General features: G+C 40.5%; 1 protein-coding gene across 1 annotated transcript in view; it reads right to left on the bottom strand.

Moving 5' to 3' along the window:
• Positions 1 to 25,663, bottom strand: part of LOC144781544 (solute carrier family 22 member 6-A-like) — a 573,094-nt gene that overhangs the window by 28,828 nt on the left and 518,603 nt on the right. The window lies entirely within an intron of this gene.

Genomic DNA, 25,663 nt, shown 5'->3' with positions numbered 1-25,663 from the left:
CCTAGACCCCTTTATGGATAGGAATTCCAGAGTTAAGTTTGTTCCCTCTAAGATGCATTCTCAATTTACTACGTCTATTCGAAATAATGCTTTAGTTGACATTTGGAGATTATGTAATCCTGACCTTCGAGAGTATACATTTTATTCCCCCACCCATCATTCCCAATCTCGTATTGATTACCTCTTCCTCAGTAAACCCCTAGCACAGCTTGCCATTCACTCAGACATCGGTTCCATTTTAATTTCAGACCACGCTCCCGTATTTGTGGATATTGACCTTATCCCCTTCTCTCCTCACTCAGGACGTTGGCGATTTAATAACTCTCTACTCCTCGACCCCAATTTCTGCACTCAATTTACAGCCTTTACCACTGAATTCTTTACACTCAATCACCTTCCTGAGTCTCCCTTTGTCATGGTATGGGATTCTTTTAAAGCGGCTGCTAGGGGCTTTATCATTAATTTCGTTTCTCAAAAGAAAAAGCAGTCTGTTTCTAAATCAACTCAACTTTTGGATAAAATTAAGAAATTGGAATATGCTTATTATAATTCTAATTCTGACTCTTCTCTTCGCGAACTTATTACTGCCAAATTTGATTTTAATACATTTACCACCAATGCAGCCTCAAACTCTCTCCTGAAATGCAACTCTCGCTATTATGGTGGTCAAAACAAAATGGGTAAACTTCTAGCCAATTATCTCAAGATACGAAAGGAAAGGACCAAAATTGAATCTTTACAAGGTCCGGCTGGAATTTCTCTGTTTAAAGACAAGGACATCTTATCTCAATTTGTTTCCTTTTACCAAACTTTATATACTCCTGAATCTAGTCCTGATCCTATTGATCTTTTTGCCTATTTTCAGGATATCCCCTCCCCTCAATCCTCTCATATTGACTTTAATTCACTAGATTTAGATATCTCCCTCTCTGAAATCTCTCATGCTGTTTCAATCCTTCGTCGTGGTAAAGCGCCTGGGCCTGATGGCTTCACCATCGAGTTCTACAACCATTTTTCCTCCCTTCTCCTACCTAAACTACTCTTGTTATTTCAATCCTTTGCGGATTCTGGATCTTCTCAGGGAACTTTCCAAGAAGCACTAATTTGTTTAATTCCCAAACCAGACAAAGATCATACTTTATGTAAAAACTATCGCCCCATCTCCCTGGTAAATACAGATTATAAAATTTTCGCCAAAATTATAGCTCTTAGATTAGACCCTCTATTACCAGAACTCATAGGCCCTGAGCAATCCGGTTTTGTTAAAGGTCGTTTATCATCAGATAACTCTCGTGTTTTATTTAACATTTTGAGTAAAGCCCCCTCCCTTTCTACTCCACTAGCTGCCATCTCTCTTGACGCCGAGAAGGCTTTTGACAGAATAGGATGGGACTTTATGTTTCAAGCTCTTCGTTGGTTCGGTTTCTCATCTAAATTCATATCCCTTATTTCTTTACTTTATTCTAGCCCCCATGCTTCAATCTTTGCAAATGGTATGACTTCCGCTTATTTTCCCCTTAAGAGAGGTGTCCGCCAGGGATGCCCTCTATCTCCTCTTTTGTTTATTATAGCTTTAGAACCCTTTTTAACTAAGATTAGACTTGATGAGAATATTTCGGGTTTTCACTTTGGTTCTCAGCAACAAGTCAAATTATCGGTATATGCGGATGATATTTTATTCTATTGTTCAAATCCTCAAACTACCTTACCTTCCTTTCTCAACCAAGTTTCCTCCTTCTCTACTGTCTCTGGCTATCGTCTCAACACTGACAAATGCGAAATCCTGCCTTTAAATCCTCTCTGTCACAAACATCTCTTTGATGCCTCTGGCTTTTCTTTGCAACCCTCTAAGATTAAATATCTAGGTCTGTGGTTCGCTCCTCGCCTCTCCGACACTCTTAAGTTTAACTTCGAAGCCCTTACCAATAAGCTTACTGCATCTATCAATCGGTGGAACCCTCTTTTTCTTTCTTGGTGGGGTCGTCTTGACTCCATCAAAATGATGCTAGCACCTCTAGTCCTTTACTCCATTTCCATGATTCCCATTCGTATCCCAGACTTCTACTTCAAATCCATAGATTCTATTCTGCTAAAATTTCTGTGGAAGGGAAAGAAATCTCGAATAGCCCTCTCTGCTTTGAAAAAAGATAAATCCCTAGGTGGAGTCAAATTTCCTAATTTTAAACTTTACCATAACGCTTTTTCCTTAAAACAAGCACTACGTTGGCTCTCTTCAGATCTTCCTTCTTATCCTCCTCTATGGTTAACATTAGAATCTTCTTTCCTTTACCCTTATGAATTTAGTGAGGTTCTTTCCTTCTCCTCTAATGTAACGTCTCTCCGTTCCCCCATTATCTCTCACTCCCGAGCTCTTCTTCAACCATATTTATTATCTTCCTATCCTTCTACATCCTCTACTCACACCCAACCTATCTGGCATAATAAGCACCTTAAAATCCGTAATCGCTCAGTATATTGGAAATCCTGGCATTCTCTTGGCTTAAAATGGGTCTCTCAACTTCTTTCTGGTACTCAACCTCTCCCTTTCCAACATCTCCAAACTCAATTTTCGTTGCCTTCATCTTCCCGTAAACAATATTTATCACTGATTCCCTCCCTTACTCAATAGCTTTCTTCACTACCTCCCACCAACTCTATCCCTATCACACATCTTTCTGTTTCTAATGCCCTCGACCATTCACTCTCTGCTTCTTTTCTCTATAAATCTATGCAATCTTCTACGGATCGTACTAAATCTAAAGTTGAGTTGGCTTGGGAAAAAGACTTGTCTCACACATGGCCCTTCACGTTGTGGGATAAACTTTGGTCTAAGCTTCACAGTACATCCAGAGCTGCTAACACTACCCAAACTTTATTTTTTGTTTACAACCGTACACTATTTACTCCATTACTTATGTCATCTTTCTCCTCAGACACTCCCTCCACTTGTTGGTCCTGTCCATGCCCTTTGGCTGATCTGAAACATATGCTATTCGAATGTCCTCCCATTTTGCGTTTCTGGCAGTTGGTTTGGTCCCAATTTCAAAAGATTTTCAACTTTAGTTTTTCCTTTTCCATTGTCCATGTTTTCCTAGGTTCTCTTTCCCCTGTTTTCATTGATTCATCACACAAACATAAATTATTTGATCTTTTGATTGCCATTGCTTTACACCATATTACGTCACATTGGAAACAGGCTAACGATGTTTCCTTTAACGCTTGGTGGAACGCAGTTTGTTTTAACCATCGTCTAGACACTAATTTTGTTTCCCCCATTTCTCTAGCAATTAAGCGTGATCTCTTATGGATCCCCCTTACTGAATATCTATCCAGAATCACCAGACTCCCTCCCACTTCTCCAATACGTAATGTTGAAGTTCAAAAACCACCGTGATTGCATTTTTTCTTAATTACTTTCAATGTTTTTAAGTACATTTACTGCTTATTTCATATCACTTATGCGTTTTATTAATCAAATTGTTCCTTCACTTCCTTATGCTTATGAGCATTATTATATATCCTATTTTTCTGTACAGTTATTTTAATCAGTTCTGCCATTTTGTAAGAGAGATTTCTTGTTTTTCGTAACTTATGACTGTTTCTTCATTTTCTGTCATTGCTTCTTTATACTTCAATAAACTTCAAACTTAAAAAAAAAAAAAGCCTCTTTATAGGTGCAGCATGAGGGATCCAGTGTACTGAAAATTATTATTCACTCTAGTGAATCAACTGTGAGCACCTCAGGCATCTTGGCTAAAGAATGAAGATGGTGCTGAGTGCTTTAAGTGGGAAAGCGTCATATGGACAGAAGGCTGCCAAAGCAAATAAAATAAAACACAACATATTGAACCAGGGCCACATTAAGACACTCTGATTTCATCTTTCACTGGCTAAAGAAGTATACATCCAGTTCCTGATGGTACGTTCTTTACAACGCCACCACATGTCCCTTTCGTGACACGGTGACAAATCAACCTGATGGATCCTGTTGTCTAGAGTTGGTTTTAATTGGGCCCAAGATACTATTTCATTTCAGTTCAGCATCCAAATTATCCCTTTTGAACATCTTTCTCTACAAGAGTAGCAATAACACGCAGATAAGGTGCCTCTTACTTTTAATTATTTCTGCCAATTGTTTTATTGTTAATAGTTCAGGAAATTGGTGCAATAAAAAATGTTAAATATCTTGTAGCATTCTTAATTTAGGTTTTCTTTCTCCAATAAGTCTATATTTATAAATTCGTCATGCACATGTTTATATTTGAAATGTATGAGCTGTGATCCTAGTTACACAGGACATGCTTCTTTTGGATGTTTTTTAAAAATATGCTTTCAGGCCTTTTAGATCCTCTTCTCTTTTTCATCCACTTAAAGCAGTGTCCGAGTTCTTGCATGAGTGAACAAAAGTCAGCATAAAGTTATTTATATCAATCACTTCTTGTGAAACTGCCTGTATATCAGTAAAAAACAGCCTATGTATTTCCTACTTTAGTCCCCAGTTTTCATACGAATTGCATTTCCACGTCTCAGAGTGAAGACATGCCAAGGGTGTCTGTCATGCAGGCACGTTACCTTCAAAAGGCTCAAAGCTTACCCTTCTTTCATTACATGCCATTACCTTTTCATTCTTTTACAAGTTATGACAACATTGTTACGGACCTTTCAGGAAAGTACCACATTACCGAGACTGTATTGGTGAAAACATTGTTCTAAAACTCTGATAAAAAGAAAATGAATCTCCACGTTTGGAATTGAGTGTGCCTTAGGGAGACATCTTAAAAAAAAACGAGTGTGTAGTGAGCCACCCGGCCCACTTGGAAGGACCTTTGACCACCTTGGTGATGTGCACGTATTCCCCGTGGCCAGACGTGCCAGGGGTATAAATAAAGGAGAGCACGACTTCTCATTGCTGAGCCCATGCTGGTACTTACTACCAATGTGAGGACACGTAATTTCAGTGTTACCTGCTAGGCCCATATGCACCAGCCTGGCTGACTGCACTAGCGCCGAGAATCCCGATTGCCACGCGCTCCGTCTCCTACGGCTCCAGCAGTCCCAACTGGGGTTGACTTTACTGTGAGCCCGCATCACACAGAAATGCACGGCTCATAGCACGTGCAGAAGGCCCCTGCAGATGGGCCACACGGCTAGACCTGGGCGGTAAATTCCGTTACGCTTGCGGAATTTGGGTAATTTTGCGTTCCGCGGAGAACGCAAAATTGCCCAAAATTCTGCGTTCTGCGACTCCGCAAAATTGTTTGCTTGTTCGCATTCTCAAATGCGTGTTCGCAATATATTTACCCCCGAGCATGCAAACAGCAATTGCGAACAGTAAAAAAGCATCGCGAACAAGCAATTGCGCTGAGCTATTCGGGCTTTTTGGGATCCGGCTCCTCTTCTGCCTTCGGATGGGTTGTTGGTTTCCCGTCTGTCTTGTTCTGCTCCTTCTGTCTGCTCCCCGGTTCCTCCTTGGGATCTTTCTTTGGTTTTGGGTGCTTTGCAGTCCCCTCCTTTTGAGCCTTTGGAGTCTGGACCTCAAGTTCCTGTCTTTCAAAGTGGCATTTTTGGTTGCTGTTACTTCTGCGAGGAGGTTGGGCGAGCTTACGGCCTTGCGTTGCTCTCCCCCATTTTTGCGTTTTCTGGACGACGCGGTGGTCCTCTCTTTGGATCCCGGGTTTTTGCCTAAGATTCGTTCTCGTTTCCATTCTTCTCAGGAGTTGGTTCTTCCTTCTCTCTGTCCATCTCCTTCCTCGCCTTCTGGCCTCTTGCTACATTCTTTGGATGTGAGGAGTGCCTTGTCTGTTTATGTTGCTCGTTCTGCTCAGTTTGGGTCTTCTGACTCCCTCTTTGTGACCTTTGGTTTGGCTGGTAGGAGTAAGGCTGCCTCCCGTCTCACTTTGGGTCGCTGGATTAAAGCTGTGATCTCGTTGGCCTATCAAGGCTCTGATTTGCCATGCCCCTCGGGGGTTCAGGCGAGGTCTACCAGGGGTGTATCTGCTTAGTGGGCTGCTTTCCATGGGGTTCCCCTTGAGGAGATTTGTTGGGCGGGGACTTGGGCGTCCGAGTCCACCTTTGTGAAGCATTATCGCTTGAATTGTGCTCTGTCTGGTCGGACAATTTTTGGTTCTGGTGTGTTGCAAGCTGTGGGGGTTCCCCCCTCTGTCTGATTCTGTTTGTTATTAAAAATTTCACCTGCTGCACTCCTTGGTGTCTGGTCTGTTTCAGTTTGTGGAATGCCAAAGGCCTTTGTGGGTAGTTGCCTTGGTATGCCTCATGTGTGATGCCTGGATGGAGGACGAGGGACGTAGAGGTAATGCTATGATTACTTTAGGTAATCCCCAATACTCTTAGTCCTACTCGTCCTCGACCCAGTCATACTTCCCGCCCGCCCTCCCTTTCCAGGCCTTTGGTGCTTGGTATATCATAATGTGCTTCTGGTGGTGAGGTATGTTATAGCACCTGACAGGAGGGTGGGTGGAGTCTAAAAAGTGTTTCCTGTTTTGTTTCCTGTCTTGTGGAATACCTCATGTGTGATGACTGGGTCACGGATGAGTAGGACTAAGAGTAATGGGGATTACCTAAAGTAATCATAGCAATAAGTCTGTTGTGCTAAGGAAGACAGACTGAAGGTAAGGATTTAAGTAGATATATGTCCAGTTATGCAACAGCAAACTGCTGGTGGTTCACAGCGAACTCCAACTGACAACGTTTTCGAAACACGATTGTGCATGTGGATCTTTGACATAATAATGCCAAAGTCCACAAGCTAAAGCTGGGGAGACATTCCACTCAGGACACCACAAATACCAGTCTAGTTAGTGCAACCACAGTGCTGTTTAGAATTAGCCCAGGTATGCCAAAAGATACAGGGTCTCACTGCTACCCACAGTAACTTGCCACATAAATGGCTCAGTATGAAGCCTGCTCGAGACCTGACATATAACCTAATAGGTTGATTTGTTTGGTGTTGGCCTCCACGTGGTCCTGAGAAGCCGTAAAATAAAACTGTGGTGTAGTTAAAGTCCTTAATATTCATTAACAAAAAGTATGAAAAGTGAATATCAGTGCTAGCAATGATAATTAACATGCTAGCATAAGTGGATGCAAAGAATATACCTCAAGCATTAAGAAATTGATTACAGAAACCTCTATTTTATGTGCTGCCAATTTGTCGGAACGTACCCAAATCATGCAATACTTTTCATTTAATGATTCTGAAATAAGCACAGCCCTAGCGTTGTCAGACATTAAAGTCAGTCGACTTTTGGCTCCATTGCCATTTACTCAGTGCTTCGCAGCATAGAACAGTCCTTTTTAGCCTGCAGCTGCATCATGGGGTAGTTTAAGGCATTTGGTTGTATACAAAAACTTTTTAACAGTCTTTGCATCCTTCAGAGGACCTTCTGAATAAGGCAGTGTGTTAGTGCAAATGGAATTGGTGATGTGAAAATAATGTGTGAACTGTGTAAGTGTAAGTATAAAAACATAACTCGACTTATAGCTACACACAAGCACATACGCCCCATCTATGCAAGTGTATAAAAAACCTCACAAAGCAATATCTTTAAAAATATAAAGAAACCATGATAAAACTCAGTTTATGTTATACTAATGGGGAAAAGAGTCTGAGGCATAAGTCATCAACCAAAACTAATAGAGGCAGATCCGTAATGACGTTTCTGTCCAGGAGGAGCACAGTGAAACTGAAAGACAATAATGGCTCAGTGGGCATGCAAGCCCCTGTGTTTAGCTATTCTAAGAAGTGTGCAAATGTATGGTGCAACAGTATAAGGAATAACACTTAATTTAAGTATATCTGATGTCTTTCTCTATAGTAGTGTTTTGGGTGAGTAGTCCTAGATTATATCTATTTTAATATTATAGCTTCAACCACTGTCTAACAAAAAGTTCTATGTGTGACTGGTGTAGTGAGCAGCAAGCTTATGGTAAGCAGGTGTTACCCCAGTGGTGAGTTCCATGTCTAGAAACCTTCTTTGAAACACATAAAAGGTGATGAGTGCAATACTTGCATTAAGTCTAAACACTGTCAATTGCTTGAGGTAGCATTCAAACCCATTGTTTGTTTGCTCACCACGCCACCTCAGTTTAAACTCTATATACAAATCAGTCTTGACCCTGTTCCAGTAGAAAAACCCTGCCTTCTGTCTCAGGGTCTCTTAGGCATACTGGATCAAGAAGCCAAGCAGGCATAACAGAATTTAACACAGATTTTTGAGATAAGATGTCATGGGTCATCCTGTTTTTAATGCAAGACCAATAGCAGGAATTCAGAGCCAGCATGAAGGATTCACCATATGTGCGGTAGAGAAGTGTTGAGGCAGCAAGCATGGTTAAAGTACTCAGGATTATGTTTAGTATGAACATCGAATTTTGATTATGCAGTACTGTTTGGACCTTTTGGCTCCTTGAGTTGGTGGCACCCTCTAATCGAAAAAACGTACGATGCCGCACAAGATGAGGGAGCCCTGCCTGAAAGAAGAAAGTTTACTTAACAGGTTTCCCGAGGTAGAGACCCTGAAGTTTAGAAAGCTTTACATCTATTCTGAAAGCCAAAGTAATACCTCAACCTCATCACTGCGGCGCGAATTCCGCCGCAGTGCTGAACATTCCAATCGCGGGCGTGGTCATGACGGCTCCCGGCTGTCATCAGCACACGCCCACCGTGACTCATGACGGCGGGGAGCCGCCATGAGCATCGAAGAGGTTAAAATGGAAATCTGCACATATCTGGGGGTCCGTTAAACTTAAGTCCTTCCCATATACCAAACACAAAAGGACCTGAGTCACGAATCCTACAGCATAATCAGGCATGACTGCTCCAGTTCCCACCCCACCTTGGCGACTTCATGGAACAGAGAATAGCCCAGTGAAAGAGTAATTAGGTAAATATCATATCAGAAAAATGTGTTCTCAAGAATATAAAATTAAAGCGGTTTGTGGAATTAGTCAAATATTCCCCACCATTTTCTTCTACCACTAAAAAATCTACCCTAAGATCACCTCAATGTAAGATGACAGAAGATATACTAGCTCAAGTGCCAGCATTTCCTTTTTTGTGCACAGTGGGATACCACAGGGATATTGCTTTACAGGAAAGCAGATTTTGCTCTCCTCATATACACATACGCTATAAGCAGTGCCTAATCGGTGAGAGCAAAAACAACAGGTGATGGACAGAATGCAGAACAATGTCATACATTCATCCCAGTACAGTGATCTGGGCCTAAATCCACCATGCCCTTTCAGTTTGAACCCAGCTATATGCAAATCAGTCTTGACCCTGTGCCCCATGGGAACAGTCCAGCCCGAACTGCCAAGCCAGGTCCTCCCTGGACTGGAAACAAGCATCCAAGGACCGGTTTCGGGCTTTCAGCCCTCATCAGCCTGGATAGCTTGATTCCAGTGGCATGGAGAGCACGGGACTCACGTCTGAGCATACCCGTCCCACTCGGGGTGACAAAAGCAAAAACAACAGGTGATGGACAGAATGGAGAACAATGTCATACATTCACCCCAGTACAGTGATCTGGGCCTAAATCCATCGTTTTTTTGCTCACCATGCCTTTCCAGTTTGAACCCAGCTATATGCAAATCAGTCTTGACCCTGTGCCTCATGGGAACAGTCCAGCCCGAACTGCCAAGCCAGGTCCTCCCTGGACTGGAAACAAGCATCCAAGGACCGGTTTCGGGCTTTCAGCCCTCATCAGCCTGGATAGCTTGATTCCAGTGGCATGGAGAGCACGGGACTCACGTCTGAGCATACCCGTCCCACTCGGGGTGACAAAAGCAAAAACAACAGGTGATGGACAGAATGCAGAACAATGTCATACATTCACCCCAGTACAGTGATCTGGGCCTAAATCCATCGTTTTTTTGCTCACCATGCCATTCCAGTTTGAACCCAGCTATATGCAAATCAGTCTTGACCCTGTGCCCCATGGGAACAGTCCAGCCCGAACTGCCAAGCCAGGTCCTCCCTGGACTGGAAACAAGCATCCAAGGACCGGTTTCGGGCTTTCAGCCCTCATCAGCCTGGATAGCTTGATTCCAGTGGCATGGAGAGCACGGGACTCACGTCTGAGCATACCCGTACCACTCGGGGTGACAAAAGCAAAAACAACAGGTGATGGACAGAATGCAGAACAATGTCATACATTCACCCCAGTACAGTGATCTGGGCCTAAATCCATCGTTTTTTTGCTCACCATGCCTTTCCAGTTTGAACCCAGCTATATGCAAATCAGTCTTGACCCTGTGCCCCATGGGAACAGTCCAGCCCGAACTGCCAAGCCAGGTCCTCCCTGGACTGGAAACAAGCATCCAAGGACCGGTTTCGGGCTTTCAGCCCTCATCAGCCTGGATAGCTTGATGCAAGTGGCATGGAGAGCACGGGACTCACGTCTGAACATACCCGTCCCACTCGGGGTGACAAAAGCAAAAACAACAGGTGATGGACAGAATGCAGAACAATGTCATACATTCACCCCAGTACAGTGATCTGGGCCTACATCCATCGTTTTGTTGCTCACCATGCCATTCCAGATTGAACCCAGCTATATGCAAATCAGTCTTGACCCTGTGCCCCATGGGAACAGTCCAGCCCGTACTGCCAAGCCAGGTCCTCCCTGGACTGGAAACGAAGCATCCAAGGACCGGTTTCGGGCTTTCAGTCCTCATCAGCCTGGATAGCTTGATTCCAGTGGCATGGAGAGCACGGGACTCACGTCTGAGCATACCCGTCCCACTCGGGGTGACAAAAGCAAAAACAACAGGTGATGGACAGAATGCCGAACAATGTCATACATTCACCCCTGTGAGAGCGACATGCATTTTTAAACGTCGGCACACCTAACACTAAGGCTGCATACTCTTGAATCAACCTCATGGCTCTTCTATCCACTATCAGACACTCCCTTCCGATTTATATCACCGGTGTAGGTTCTTGCTTCCTCCCTATGTCACAGTTTTTTCGTCTAACTCTTCCTACTTCTTTCTCCTTTGTGTGTTTTCCCTTTCTTGCTTGCGGTTAATTTCTGATAAGGAAAAATAAGTGCTGGTCCCCAAAAATGAGTGTCGTTGTTGTACACCCACAACCACTGGCTCAAATTAAGCACTGGCACTAGGCGTGCTATCCAACTCTTTTTCTTTCCGCATTTTGCATGAAGTAATTTACTTTGTGGGATTTTTTGGGAATAAGGCTATGAATCCCATTGCTGCAGGGCCTAGCCTGCTGTATTCTTGATTTCCCATGAAAATGGAAATTGTTTGGGAGTCCAGGTACATTTTGTTATGGATGTAGCGTTCAGGTATTTTGTGTGCTGGAATATCAGATATTGTTTATCACTGGATTAAACTGCGTCTCTCCTTGGCAGGTCACATTGGCTTTGTGAAAATAAATTTTCTACCCAAGCTGTTATGCTTTTGTTTATGTTCATAAAGAGACATGTGTTGCTTTGAGAAATGTAGGTCTTTGATGAACAACAGTTATTGGCAGGATTCAGACCAGAGTGAGTTGAGATTCACTGGCACTTCAATATAGGTAGAGGGGATTCTTTGCTCTAGACTTTAAACTGTACTTTCTGCAGCACATGTCCACTTTGCATTGTTCTGGTATGGGGCTTCCTCCCGCTCACCTTCCCAGTTATGAAGGTGGCAACACCCAGTTTGCTAACTACTTTTTTGTACACTGTGAGTCTGCTGATGCGATTGGCTAGATGGCTTATTCCCCTATACTCCCAGTGGCTAATATTTATCTACCCCCCATCCTTCCACATCAGAACTCAAAGGGCCCGATTCACAACAGTAAACTTGCACATTTGTGTAAGTTTATGATTTTTCAGTATTCACAAAACTGCATTTTATTTACGAGTGCAGAGATTCCGCAGCCAGGGCAGAGAACTCTGCACATAATAAGATAGACCTGTCCGAGGGACACCATTCTTCAATCTAGGCCAGCTTGTCTGGTACAGGTTCCTCATACCATGTTCATGAGCTTTTCATAAAGGCAATACATGGGCTGTGAAGTTCAACATCATAATCAATCGACATGAAATGTGTCCACAGTGGTTGTGAAACAACAATCACTCATATCCTTCTTGCTTATCATTGAGGAGCAGGGTCTGAGAGCTGAGGCGGATCCGCCAACAGGCACTCTGGTCTGATAATCAGGCTTCAGCACACGTGTCTACGACGTGACCGTCTCACTCGACCGCGCCCACACAGTGATGTATATACATTGGATTACCTGAGTGGGGGAGATGCACACTAACGCATCTGGCATGACATTGGACACACTGGGCAACCGGGTTTAGTGCCGAGATACGGCGGCGACGGGCCTCCCTACCCACCCCGAGGCGTGAGGACGGTACATCAGTCCCGCCACCTAGCCCCGCAGCTACCGCTGCGCTGACACGCAAAGCCGCGACACCAGGGTTGAGTCACACGTCACAGGATGGGTCCCCCCAGTGGATGCTACCTGGAGGCAGTCATTGGGAGCAGGGACCACAGTACTTCACACACTGCAAGACTATTGTGACCACCCATGTGCCATTACACCCAGCCTACATGAGGTATGACTCTGATGATGTCCTAAATATGATGTAACAATGTATTTTATGAATAGACTCGTCGAGATACCACACACTGTTATGGCATAAGTCAATGAATGATGCACGGTTCATGTTTTTGTGAAAACAATAAAATATATTCAAACAAAAATCATTGAGGAGCAGGGTCTGTGTATATATCCTTGTTCAAATGCTGTGTTATTATAGGAAGCCTGGAGAGCATGCGCTTCATTAATATGGAAATAACACAGTATAACCAGTCCACATTTGTTATTGTAGAGCATGTTATCTTGCGCACCAAGCATACACATAGCTTAAAAAAGCTTTCAGCCCTCATGAGGCACACTTTGAGTTCAATTTATAATATTTCATTGATATCAGTGTCACCCACACCCAGTATTAACATGTACACCTTTCATTTTCAGGACCAATTAAAACCTAGGCAAGCACGCCAGAACCACAGACAGACATTTCTATCAGGTCGGAAATGAGAGCCTAGAATTTCTCTGTGTGTTTGCAAACATGCAATTGGCAGATGTGAGGTACTAAGCGTTTGAGGTCATCAAGTGAGCTGTGTCCTGTCCTCCACCATAACCATTTCCGTTCGCTCATTTTTTACGTGTTGTTAACCGCAAGGTTTTAACAAAAACCCAATTTATCAGTTATCCCATAACTCACCACAGTTGTCTGGTGTTTCGCATACAATATAGTACCTCTAAAGGGATGTCAGACATTTTCCTCTAATCTGTCGTGTCCAGTCCACCCACCTAGATTTCCAAGGTTCCTTGAGTCTGGTACAAACTGAGGTACTACAACTTAACAATTACATTATAGCATAGGCAAAGTGTAGCCTTTTCCTCGTAATATCCTTGTGTAGTAAAACATTTGGTTGCATTCTCCTTTGGTCATAGCAGCACAGAATCGTAAGTTTTTGAACTCAATATATATTTGGCCGAAAGGGTGTGGGGAAAACAGTCGGTTACACTGCAAGCAAATATTTTACCATTCAACTAAATATGACAGAAATTGTGGTCCAGATGTACAAAGAAGTCAGTTTGCGAATTCCTAATTACAATTTTTTGCAATTTTCTATTTGGAAAGCGCAAACACCCATGAACAAATGCGTCTTAGACACATTTTGCAAATCCCAGTAAGTCGCAAATTGCCCCACCTTGTTAATATTCATGAGGTAGGTTTTGCTTTGGGACCCATTGGGAATGGCCGGCACTCAAAGGGATGGAGGCCTGCTGGGTCAGAGTGGGCAGTGGTTTGTAGGGCCACTGCTTGCTCTTAAAAAATATTGACGCCCACATTCCCAAAAGGGTAGTGGTCCTTTTGGAACCTCTTCTCGTTTGCGAATGAGTTACCACCAGCTTGAAGTTGGTGGTGACTGTGAATGTGTTGTGACCGCATTCCCAGGCACAAACAGCATAGCAGTGCAACTTGGTATTAGGAAAGTGATGGAGCAGATTTCATCTGCAGTCATGCATTGTTTTATTTTTTGTGCTTCAGACAGGCTGCATTTAAATCGCCACGCACATTTTGGTGCAGGTTAAAAACATGGCACATGAAAAACATGAAAGTGAGGCCTATTCAGTCTGAAAATGCTTTTGCTGAATTAACATGTGTTTTTTTTGCAATGTAGAGAAAAGTGGCCTTTTACCTTTGAAGATTAATGGAATGTATTTCTCTCTTCCCAGCTCATCCTTTCAATCTAAATCCACTATTTCTGTCTTAAAAGACTTTGACTTGTTGCATATTTTGATAAACATTTTCAGTTAATAACACCTCTTTTTATAATGTGTGTGAATTAATAATGCACCAAACACGACACAAGGGACTAAATGCTTGTTTGCATGAAAAGCTATCTAAAACATTAAAGCATGTTGTTGTGTGTGCTGTATTAACTGTGTGCGCTATATTAACTGTGTGTGCTTTTAAATGTTACACTAAAAGCATGAAAATGCTATTTTGCACATTTCACATTTATTTTGCATCTTGTCATAAATAATAGAAAAGCAGCTTTATACTAATAGCTTGGCTAGGTAAACATTTATAAGGGGTATTAGTATGGAGTTGGGAAACATAATGGGCTGATTTACATGAAATTAATATTATCTTTGTGTTTGTTTTATTTTTGGGGCCTACACAAAACATGTCTGCCTGTGAATCCAGCAAGGCTATGGCTTGCATTAAAGAGAAGAGAGCATGCGCAGACTGTACCAGCTTTCCTAAAGGAGTCAAGGACACTTTGAACTTTGTACATTCTTGTGATTCTGCCAATGTACAAGTGTTAGTTAAAAGTGTCCATCTGACCACACTGTGGAAGGAAGAGAACTAGAATGAAACATTTTTCCTAGTAAATGTTGCAAATGTTTATAAATGTAGTTATTCATGTATGCTTCTTTTGCTAAAACTGCAGGTTTTTAGAATGAGTCAGGGTATTGTGAACTCATGCCATCATGACTGACCAATCACGTACAGGTTTTCCTGAAAGATGCTACATCTTTGTGTAGTCTGCCAATAATTAGGGTATAAAATAATGTCCTCTCTGGATGGGGGCTGGCTTTTCTCAGCTCAGCTGGCTTCTATGGGTTAGGTACGAGAAACGTCCCGGGAGATTGCTGAAGGGGAGGTGCGTCCGAGGAGCGTCAGGGGGAGGTTTCTTGCTTCCACGTCATATCTTGGCACTTCAGGCCACATTCCTTTGAGGCCTGTGAAGGAGGGGCTGCTTTCCTCTTTAAACACAGACAGACAGAGAGTGCAGTGGATCAGGATAGAATTAGATGCTAAACTTTAAGTTTATGCTTTGACTAATTAATTAGGTCTAAAAAGATTTATTTGATTTATGCATTTATTTCTCTTAATGGGAGATTTTTTGCAAACTATTTAATTATTGATTAGCTTTGCAAGACTATTTTTCTTAGAAACTCTTTATGACTTTTGCGCCACATTTTCATAACTACATGTAATGCTTATATGCAGACTGTAATGTGTTCTGTATTAATGCTATTTTTCCTGTTCTCCAAATTCTGTAACCTGATTGATATTTTACTAATGAATAAAGGGTCAGAGAAAAACTTAACTTTTGACTAGAAAATAAAACCCTTTAAATACTCAACAACTCTCTTTATTGGCTTAAAATAATAATAGCATTTTTGACTGTTCATGATTATTTAAGTCTCCTGAAGGTAATACATGGTGTGAAGGGCCCAACACCTTTTGAGCGGTAAATTAGAGGTAGCATGAGGGTTTTGCATTGAGAAACTACCAGAAGAAATTACCGCTCCATCAGTTTTTGGTAATCAGAGGATGGTCATTATTGATTAGTTTGGTGATTAGTGATTATTGATTTCACCATCAACTACTAAACTAATGGATCATTGACCTTAGAAGGGAAATAAAATAATTGCCCAAGTTAGATAAATGTCCAAGTCCTGATTCCTGACTCCAATGCTCAGAACCTGAAGACTGGCAAAGCAGTACTGGCAGGTGATGCAAGAAGTGGTGTGAGTATCAATAGGGTTGTGAAATGTTGTTAATATGCTAGCATGTATTTTTGAAGTGTTGAAAATATTACGTTTTTTTTATTGTTGGTGAAATTTTGCTCATTTTGAATTGATGGTGTTATTGATTATATTGGTAATTTCATAGGACATAATTTTTTGGTTATTGATTACATGTTTTAACTCTTCATGTTAAGTTAGTGTCTTGTTCTATGTTGTCTGGAACACGCAGGTATGCACACCTGTGGAATCCCGGGAAGGAATAGCGGGTGGTAAATGGAAGCCACACTGCACTGAGGTTACTCGTCTGTTGGAATAACACAGAGAAGCTAAGTAGGGCTGGCAGTGTTAAATTAGGGACTATTTTCTGTGTGAGTGATTAATAGCAAAGTGTTCGCTGGTGAAACTTTGGTCTGATATCACCTAGAAAGGGTCACACCAAAGGAGTAGCAGGTTCTTCTGAGCTTGATTGACAGCAAAAGGGTTCGCTGGTGAAACTTTGGACTAAGATATATCCTGAAGGATAAGTCCAAAGGAGTAGCAGGTTCTTCTGAGCTTGAGTGAAAGGTAAGCGGAAGGGATTTACCTGTAGTGTTTGAAGAGTAAACGGAAAGTCTTACTTTGTGAAGGGTAAGCGGAATGTGTTACTCGCAGTGAATATAAATCTATCCTTTATTTAGCACAACAGACAGAGTAGCGAATGTATTTATGTTGTTACTAACAGAGTTATTGATTAAGAGAAATATTGCAGTAAGATTTTGTGGAGGTTCAGTGGTAGGAGTAAAACTGACTAAAATTAAGACTGACAGCTTTGGAGAAAAGAAATTGCATTGAACTATTGCAAAAATGAAATTGTTTGAAGGTTTAAAGAAGCTGTTAGGAGGTAAAGTGAAAAATGTGTTTTTTATTGGTGATGCTCCTGAAGGAACACCTGTGCATTTTATGTCTACCAGTTTGGGACAAAATACATGTATGTGGGTTCACCAATGGTGCAAGATTACTGAAAAAGAAGGTGCTTTAAGGTTTCCAAAAGATGGTACTTTTGAATTGCAAATTATTGACAAATTAAGGGAAGTGTTATGTGAAATAAAGACGCCATCTAAAGCTGCACAATTTGAGGCCTTAAGCATGTGGGAAAAGACAGCAAGAGAAAAAGCAAGTGAGGATAAAAAGGTAAAGCACCAGATACAGGAGAAGGGAATTAAGGCTGACAAAGAGCTTCTAATAAATAATAATTCAGGGGATGAAATAATGGATGCATTGTTAACTGAGTGTCCACCGCTTTATGTGGTTCCCGTGAAAAATACTGAAAATGGTGCACGAGTAAATACTACAGGGGCTACTGCTTCTGTTGAACAGAGAGAAATACAGACTGAGAGAACTGTGCAGACATTTCAGACTGAACCATTACCTGTTGATTCAGAACTGACAGTGATACCTCCAGGTGTTACTGCTTTAAATGTGCCTGATTCAGTCCAAGAATTGCAAACTGCAGATGCACAGATAGTGCCTAGAAAAATTATGACTGTCCCAATTAATATGGTCCCTACTGAAAAGGTTGAAAGAGCTGCAGAAGAAGTGATTATGGAAGGGTTTATTTCAGAAACTCAGAATACACAGATTATTGAACAGAAATTACCCCAAGCACTGAAAGGTGAGGGACAAATGGCCTTTACAACTTCTGCAGCCCAGGATAAAATAAATGTAATTGAAAATGGGATTTTTCGAACCTGCTTTGAGGAAGCAGCAGTAATTAAAAAGATAGAGAACATGGGAGAACATATTAACACAGGCCCTGAAAAAGAGAAACAGCTTAGTGTTTTAAATTCAGCATTTGAACATGGGGAAAATAACAGTCCTTACTGTTTAAATAATGAAAATGTGAACCAGTGTCAGGAAAAAGAATTAATTTCCCTGAGTATGGAAACAGCTGCATGTGCATTAACTACACATAATGGACTGACAGAGTTGGCTCAAAAATATGAAAATGATGTTTCAGGAAGTTTTCCATTTCAGAAAAGTTTTAGGGTACACATGGATGAGGAAGCAAATGACAAAATGTGTTCTTCAGGAATGCAATTGCACATTGCAGAAATAAAATATATTCTTAAATGCAATGGGTTTGAGAAATTAGGAGACAAGTGGGCAAGAAAACATGAGAAGAAAAAGAAACCACCAGACCTAGCAATGAAAATGGATAAGGAAAAAAAGCCACCAGATTTAGTTGAGAAAAATAATAAGCAGAATGAGGGAGAAGCTTTTGCTTACTCATTGAGAGAAAAGGTGGGAGAAATGTATGTGCATATGCCACAGAATAAAAGTGAACTTGCAGCATTTCTGAACACAATCCCACAATTGAGAGACACATTTATGCTGTGGTACCCACAAGTTGATGGATTTGTTGACATATTGAAAGAGTTGTGCATTAATTTGGAAATGTTCTTTTATATTGCCATGCGGACTAAATTGTGGTTTGAATCTAAAGTTGTTGTTCAAGGGCCAGGTGAGGAGACAGTGAAAAGGGTTTGCAGGAATGCACCATCATTTTCTGTTGTTATGGAGGAAAATATAGCAGTGATTATTTTCCTGAAGGGCAGATGCCAGCAAAGGATGTTGATTTGGTACAGATTAAAAGAGCACAGGATGGAAGTAAAGGTGTTTTGGTTTGTGCAAATTTAGTTATGGATGTTGTACTGCTGAAAAACGTGTCCATTTGCCATCTTTATAACAGATTTGAGCATTGGAAGAAGAAAAATAAACTTAAACATGATGCACAAAAACATGGAGAAATGCAGATGCAAATTATGCCAGTTAAGCAAATGCAAATGTCAGTTCAGAAACAGGTACCAATGGCAGAAATCTTTCAAGCACAGATGGTCCCACAAAATATGGAAAATGCTAAAATTAATTTAAATAAGTTGCCCAGAGTAAATGTGAATTATTTCCAGAGACAAAAACAGAACCCAGTCCAACAGGTTGCTCTGTTTGCAAATGAGAGTTTTAACACTCACAATTCTGAATTTACCAATTCCATTGTGAAGGCAGTGGAAAGTCCAGATTTAGTTGCAGGAGTTTTAAACAGAGAAATTACAAACACAGTGTTAGAAGAATTTGCACCAAAATTAGGCCCATTTGAGGAAAATTGCAAAACTATTGTCTGTGACTCTGGCCTAGCAGGAAAACAATTATTTTGCAAATTAAGCAGTACAGATTACTGTACACCAGATAATGTTATTTTTCAGATTCCTGATGAGGATGTACATTTTAAAATGGCCCAACAAGAGACAGCTGTAGCATTATTTTCAGAAAAGACAGTTGAAAAATTACCTTCTGCTTTGGAAAAAATAATAAACACAGAAATAAGAGAGTTCACAGAGAAGGATGCCAGGTTAATAAAATGTGCAGAACATGTCTTATTAAAATTTGAACCAGATGACATGTATTCAGGAACACAATCAGTTGCAGGAATTTTACCAATAAAAGGATTTTTGATGGAATTGATTAGAAGTTTGTGTAACTTTCTGGTCATAGGTTCACAGAAAATAAATGAAAATAACAGAATAGTGCAGGAGATTAAAAGCATATTTTTTCCATGTTGTCCTGTGGTACCGAATCCAGCCAATATATTTTTTCACATTCCATGTGCTGAAGAATGGCTTACATTTATTGATTTTTGCCAAGTTCATGTCACAGTGCCATTGCAAGAGAATAGTCAGGAGTACTGTCAAAAAGAAGATGAATGTCTGGGACACAAAATTGGAAAGGGAGGTAGAAAGGTGTCACCAGAGAGGGTGGAAATAATTTCCAAGATGACTCCACCTCAAATTCAGAAAGAAGTCAGGACATTTTTGGGAATGGTTAGCTACCGTAGAGAGTGGTTAATAAACAGTTCCCTAGTGGCTAAGCCTTTACTGAGGCTGACACACTCAGGTGTGTCTGATCCGCTTCCATTGGACAACAATTGCACAAAAGCATTCCTAGAGTTGAAAGAAAAGAAATGTCACGCCCCAGCACTAGGAATGAAAGTTTATTTGAAAGAAAATACACTAATTTGCATTGAGAGGGAGGGCTGCGCTCTCTCATTGTCTATTGAAAAAGATGACTGTATTCAAAGGTCTGTGATGTATTGCCCAATGACCTTTGACCCAAACTTCACAGAAATGTCAGCAAATGAATTGGATTATGATGAAAATGAATATGAGTGTCTAAATATCATGAAAATATGCATAAAGCCAAATTCAGACTTTAAGGATGAATGTCTGAGTCAGCCCAACAGTGTCCATTTTCTAGATGGCCCATGTTTGAAAGGTGACACATTAAAAGCAGCACATGCTGTGCTCCTTATACATGATGTTGTCAAAGCTTTATGGCTTTCAGTAGTTACCTCAGCCCAAAATTCGAAATTGATTCCCCTTACCATAACATGCAGTATATCTGCTCAATTGGGAGTCACTGTTGTCATGGGAGAGAGGAATGCTAATTCAATTGCACACATTTGTGTTCTGTTAGCATATACATTCAATGGAATCTTCACAGTTGAATTAAAAGAGGCTGAAGAAAATGTTTTTGAAGCAGAACAACAGGGTTGTATCAGAACTGTTTTTGAGAGAAATGACAACTGCAAAGTGGCAAAAGTGTTATTGCAAAGACTGATGCCCAGGTACAGATTGCCAGTTTCTCTGAAATCAGATCATAATGTGGTCTCAAAGATAATGAGTGCAGAACAACAGGTTGGACAAGGAATGGATTGCAGCTATCTGCCTGAAGTGTCAAGCATAATAAAGCAACACAATGGCAGCACTAAGTTACCTTTTGCAAAAGACTGTGTTTCAGCATCACTAAAGTGGCTTGAAAATGCATATGCAAATGCACTTGTGGAAAACACTGAGGAGAACACCAGCCATTGCTGTGTAGGTCTGGTTGATGTACAGTGTGCAGTTTCTCACCAGATTGCAGCTGCTACACAAGATCTGTATAATGGTTGGTGCAACGGCTTTGATCTGAGAGATGCTGTGGTGAAATATCTGAATCTGATCAAAGTGAAAATAAGAGTGAAAGGCCTTGGTTGAAAAAGTGCAAAGGATTGATGGTGCTCTGTCAGAGTTTCTCAGCACCTAAGTAGTCTAATTGGCATGGAAAAAGTACAGAATGCCACACTTTATGAGACATTCTGATGGCAAGCTGATGACAATGAGCAAAGAAATGCTGAAACTGTCCTGTTGAATTCCTTTTTTATTATTTCAGTTACTTATTTTAAAGAAGACTAACTGTTCCAAGAAGCTACTTACAGATCTCTGCACTAAAACATTTGAGCTTGGCTACATATGATCTGATTACAGACCAAACTTGTGTTTGCCTTAGAAACAGAAGTAACATTGTTGTATGCTCAGCTTTTGCAATAAGAAATGTCACTAGTGAAATTAAATATGTGTGATGAGTTATAAATCATGTTATTATGATTTGAATCATCAGAAGGGTGGATTGATGGAGCAGATTTCATCTGCAGTCATGCATTGTTTTATTTTTTGTGCTTCAGACAGGCTGCATTTAAATTGCCACGCACATTTTGGTGCAGGTTAAAAACATGGCAAATGAAAAACATGAAAGTGAGGCCTATTCAGTCTGAAAATGCTTTTGCTGAATTAACATGTGTTTTTTTGCAATGTAGAGAAAAGTGGCCTTTTACCTTTGAAGATTAATAGAATGTGTTTCTCTCTTCCCAGCTCATCCTTTCAATCTAAATCCACTATTTCTGTCTTAAAAGACTTTGACTTGTTGCATATTTTGATAAACATTTTCAGTTAATAACACCTCTTTTTATAATGTGTGTGAATTAATAATGCACCAAACACGACACAAGGGACTAAATGCTTGTTTGCATGAAAACCTATCTAAAACATTAAAGCATGTTGTTGTGTGTGCTGTATTAACTGTGTGCGCTATATTAACTGTGTGTGCTTTTAAATGTTACACTAAAAGCATGAAAATGCTATTTTGCACATTTCACATTTATTTTGCATCTTGTCATAAATAAGAGAAAAGCAGCTTTATACTAATAGCTTGGCTAGGTAAACATTTATAAGGGGTATTAGTATGGAGTTGGGAAACATAATGGGCTGATTTACATGAAATTAATATTATCTTTGTGTTTGTTTTATTTTTGGGGCCTACACAAAACATGGCTGCCTGTGAATCCAGCAAGGCTATGGCTTGCATTAAAGAGAAGAGAGCATGCACAGACTGTACCAGCTTTCCTAAAGGAGTCAAGGACACTTTGAACTTTGTACATTCTTGTGATTCTGCCAATGTACAAGTGTTAGTTAAAAGTGTCCATCTGACTACACTGTGGAAGAAGGAGAACTAGAATGAAACATTTTTCCTAGTAAATGTTGCAAATGTTTATAAATGTAGTTATTCATGTATGCTTCTTTTGCTAAAACTGGTGAAGTCAGGTTTTTAGAATGAGTCAGGGTATTGTGAACTCATGCCATCATGACTGACCAATCACGTACAGGTTTTCCTGAAAGATGCTACATCTTTGTGTAGTCTGCCAATAATTAGGGTATAAAATAATGTCCTCTCTGGATGGGGGCTGGCTTTTCTCAGCTCAGCTGGCTTCTATGGGTTAGGTACGAGAAACGTCCCGGGAGATTGCTGAAGGGGAGGTGCGTCCGAGGAGCGTCAGGGGGAGGTTTCTTGCTTCCACGTCATATCTTGGCACTTCAGGCCACATTCCTTTGAGGCCTGTGAAGGAGGGGCTGCTTTCCTCTTTAGACACAGACAGACAGAGAGTGCAGTGGATCAGGATAGAATTAGATGCTAAACTTTAAGTTTATGCTTTGACTAATTAATTAGGTCTAAAAAGATTTATTTGATTTATGCATTTATTTCTCTGAATGGGAGATTTTTTGCAAACTATTTAATTATTGATTAGCTTTGCAAGACTATTTTTCTTAGAAACTCTTTATGACTTTTGCGCCACATTTTCATAACTACATGTAATGCTTATATGCAGACTGTAATGTGTTCTGTATTAATGCTATTTTTCCTGTTCTCCAAATTCTGTAACCTGATTGATATTTTACTAATGAATAAAGGGTCAGAGCAAAACTTAACTTTTGACTAGAAAATAAAACCCTTTAAATACTCAACAACTCTCTTTATTGGCGTAAAATAATAATTGCATTTTTGACTGTTCATGATTATTTAAGTCTCCTGAAGGTAATACATGGTGTGAAGGGCCCAACACCTTTTGAGCGGTAAATTAGAGGTAGCATGAGGGTTTTGCATTGAGAAACTACCAGAAGAAGGATGCTCTTAACCCCTTGCATGCTCATGACGAACTCAGCTTGTCATGAGCCATGGTGCTCCAGTGCTCATGACGAGCTGAGCTTGTCATGGCCTTTAGAACGGTCGCATGCTGAACTAATTCCCCTGCTGTGCGAACGTTCTAAAGAAACGGGTGTGGTCATGACGAGCTCAGTTCGTCATGAGCACACGAGCACTGTGCTGCATGACGAGCTGAGCTCGTCATGAGCACCTGGGCGCTGCGTGCGCCTCCCCTCCGCCCAGCACAGCGGGGGAATGTGCCCAGCAGGGAAGGGGTTAACATGCCGTTTCCTAATAGTGACTCACAAACCCAATTTTAATAATGAGTTGATAATAGGTTACAGACTCGCAAAATAGGGTTGGTACATGACAAAAAGCATTTTATCGGACACAAACTGCCCAATGGGACGTTTGTGACCAGTGAACTGCTTTGTACATCTGGCCCAGTATCTTTGGCAAATGTAATACTAGTGCGTACATGTAAAGCAGTATTCAAACATCACACTATGAATATAGATACAATAAGAAAGTTAAAACAAGACGCTCTTCCCCTCCTTCTCTATCTGTGTATGTATTTTTATATATATTATATAGATTTGTTAAGTAGGAATATTACTAAATTACTGTGTGGTTTTACTGTTGTATATTTATTGGAATATAATTGGCATTGGCACTTTATGATGATCTATTTAGATCTTTAGAGCACTTATGGGATATTCTGGCACTTTCTTTTGCAATTTTGCACATCTCAGCCTGATTATTAAAACGGGTTCACTTTAAGCATTTAAGCTAGAAGTCTAATACAGATTGTTTCTGTTATTTGAAATAGACAGGAGCCATAAACGTATATTGTTTACATTGAATTATTGCGATTTGCACAGCCATACATCTTTTACCTGCACTATGATTTTCATGTTTTTATCTCATATCAATTGTATGTCTCATGAATTTATTATGTAGTGGTTTTATGTGGAGAAGATGATTGTGCAACTGTCTTTTATGGCTATAAGTATTTTTATGAATTTTTAAATATTTAAGTTATTATGATAAAGAACAATCATGACCTTATATTTAGAATTCATCATCGCGATATTCATTTGCGCATTTATGCAGGAATGTTTTGGCTCATGTGTTCATAATAGTGCCCCTCAAGTGGCTGAATTTTGAGATGTTTAAAATGTTTGGAAAACAGACTTGCTAGTGCTTTCAAAAAAGATTGTCAGTGTTTTGTTTATGTTTATTAATCACGTGGTTTCAGTACTACAGCACAGTTTTGCATTTAAAATGGCAAATAAAGTTTCTCACTTGACTTGTGAGCAAGGGTACTAGGTACCCGAAACGCGTCTGTTTCGAGGTTCTTACGAAAAATAAATATCTAGCCTCACATCATTGGGTCTGTGTCTCCGTTCGCCAGCGCGACATGGAAGTGCAGAGAGTCTGAAGTATTTCATATATATATATATATATATATATATATATATATATATATATATATTAGCTTACCCGTCGCGCGTTGCTACGATCTCAGAAGAAAGGAAATTTAAGGAAACTTGTTATGATAACATTCAATTTACATTGTGCCATTCTTATTGAAACTTATTCATTTTAATATGGAAAACATTTTAAAGTGTTGTTTTAATTCTGCTTATTTATTCGAGTGCTTGTAGATACACGGTATTTTTTGGTTTTCCTTCTGGCGCGTACAAAAATAAATCAGAAGGCTTTCCGACGCGTGAGCTGTCCACATACAGTTGTCCATCTGAGAAGCACGGATTCTCCAAATGTAGTCCACACACTTGCAGCGATTGTCCTTGTGCTTTGTTGATGGTCATTGCAAAAGCAAGTTGCACGGGAAACTGTAAACGTTCAGTATTGGAAAGATTATGAGGGCCCTGGGGGGCCGGGAGGCCGAAATTTAACAATGTATTTATTTTATTTTTTTGTTTTTGCCAGAAACCTTCGCGGAAGTGTACTCAACAACTATTAACAATTTTATTTAAAAAAACATTTTTTTGCCAGAAACCTTCACGGGAGTGTACTCAACAACTTCCCAAAGTTTCATGTCGATCGGATGAATGGTGTAGTAATGCATAAAGGACAAACGGACATACTTTCGTTTTTATATATATGGATATATCAGTAAAATGATCATATCTGTTCTCCCCCAAGCCGATGCCCATTGCAATTTAAATCCAGCCCAGAGTCTCTAAACATGGAAGATCTAAAGGAGGCAGAACCTAC

Source organism: Lissotriton helveticus, chromosome 9, assembly GCF_964261635.1.
Source record: "Lissotriton helveticus chromosome 9, aLisHel1.1, whole genome shotgun sequence".
Classification (NCBI taxonomy): domain Eukaryota; kingdom Metazoa; phylum Chordata; class Amphibia; order Caudata; family Salamandridae; genus Lissotriton; species Lissotriton helveticus.
Note: the sequence above shows the minus strand (reverse complement) of the source record. Positions and strands in the feature narration are given on the sequence as shown.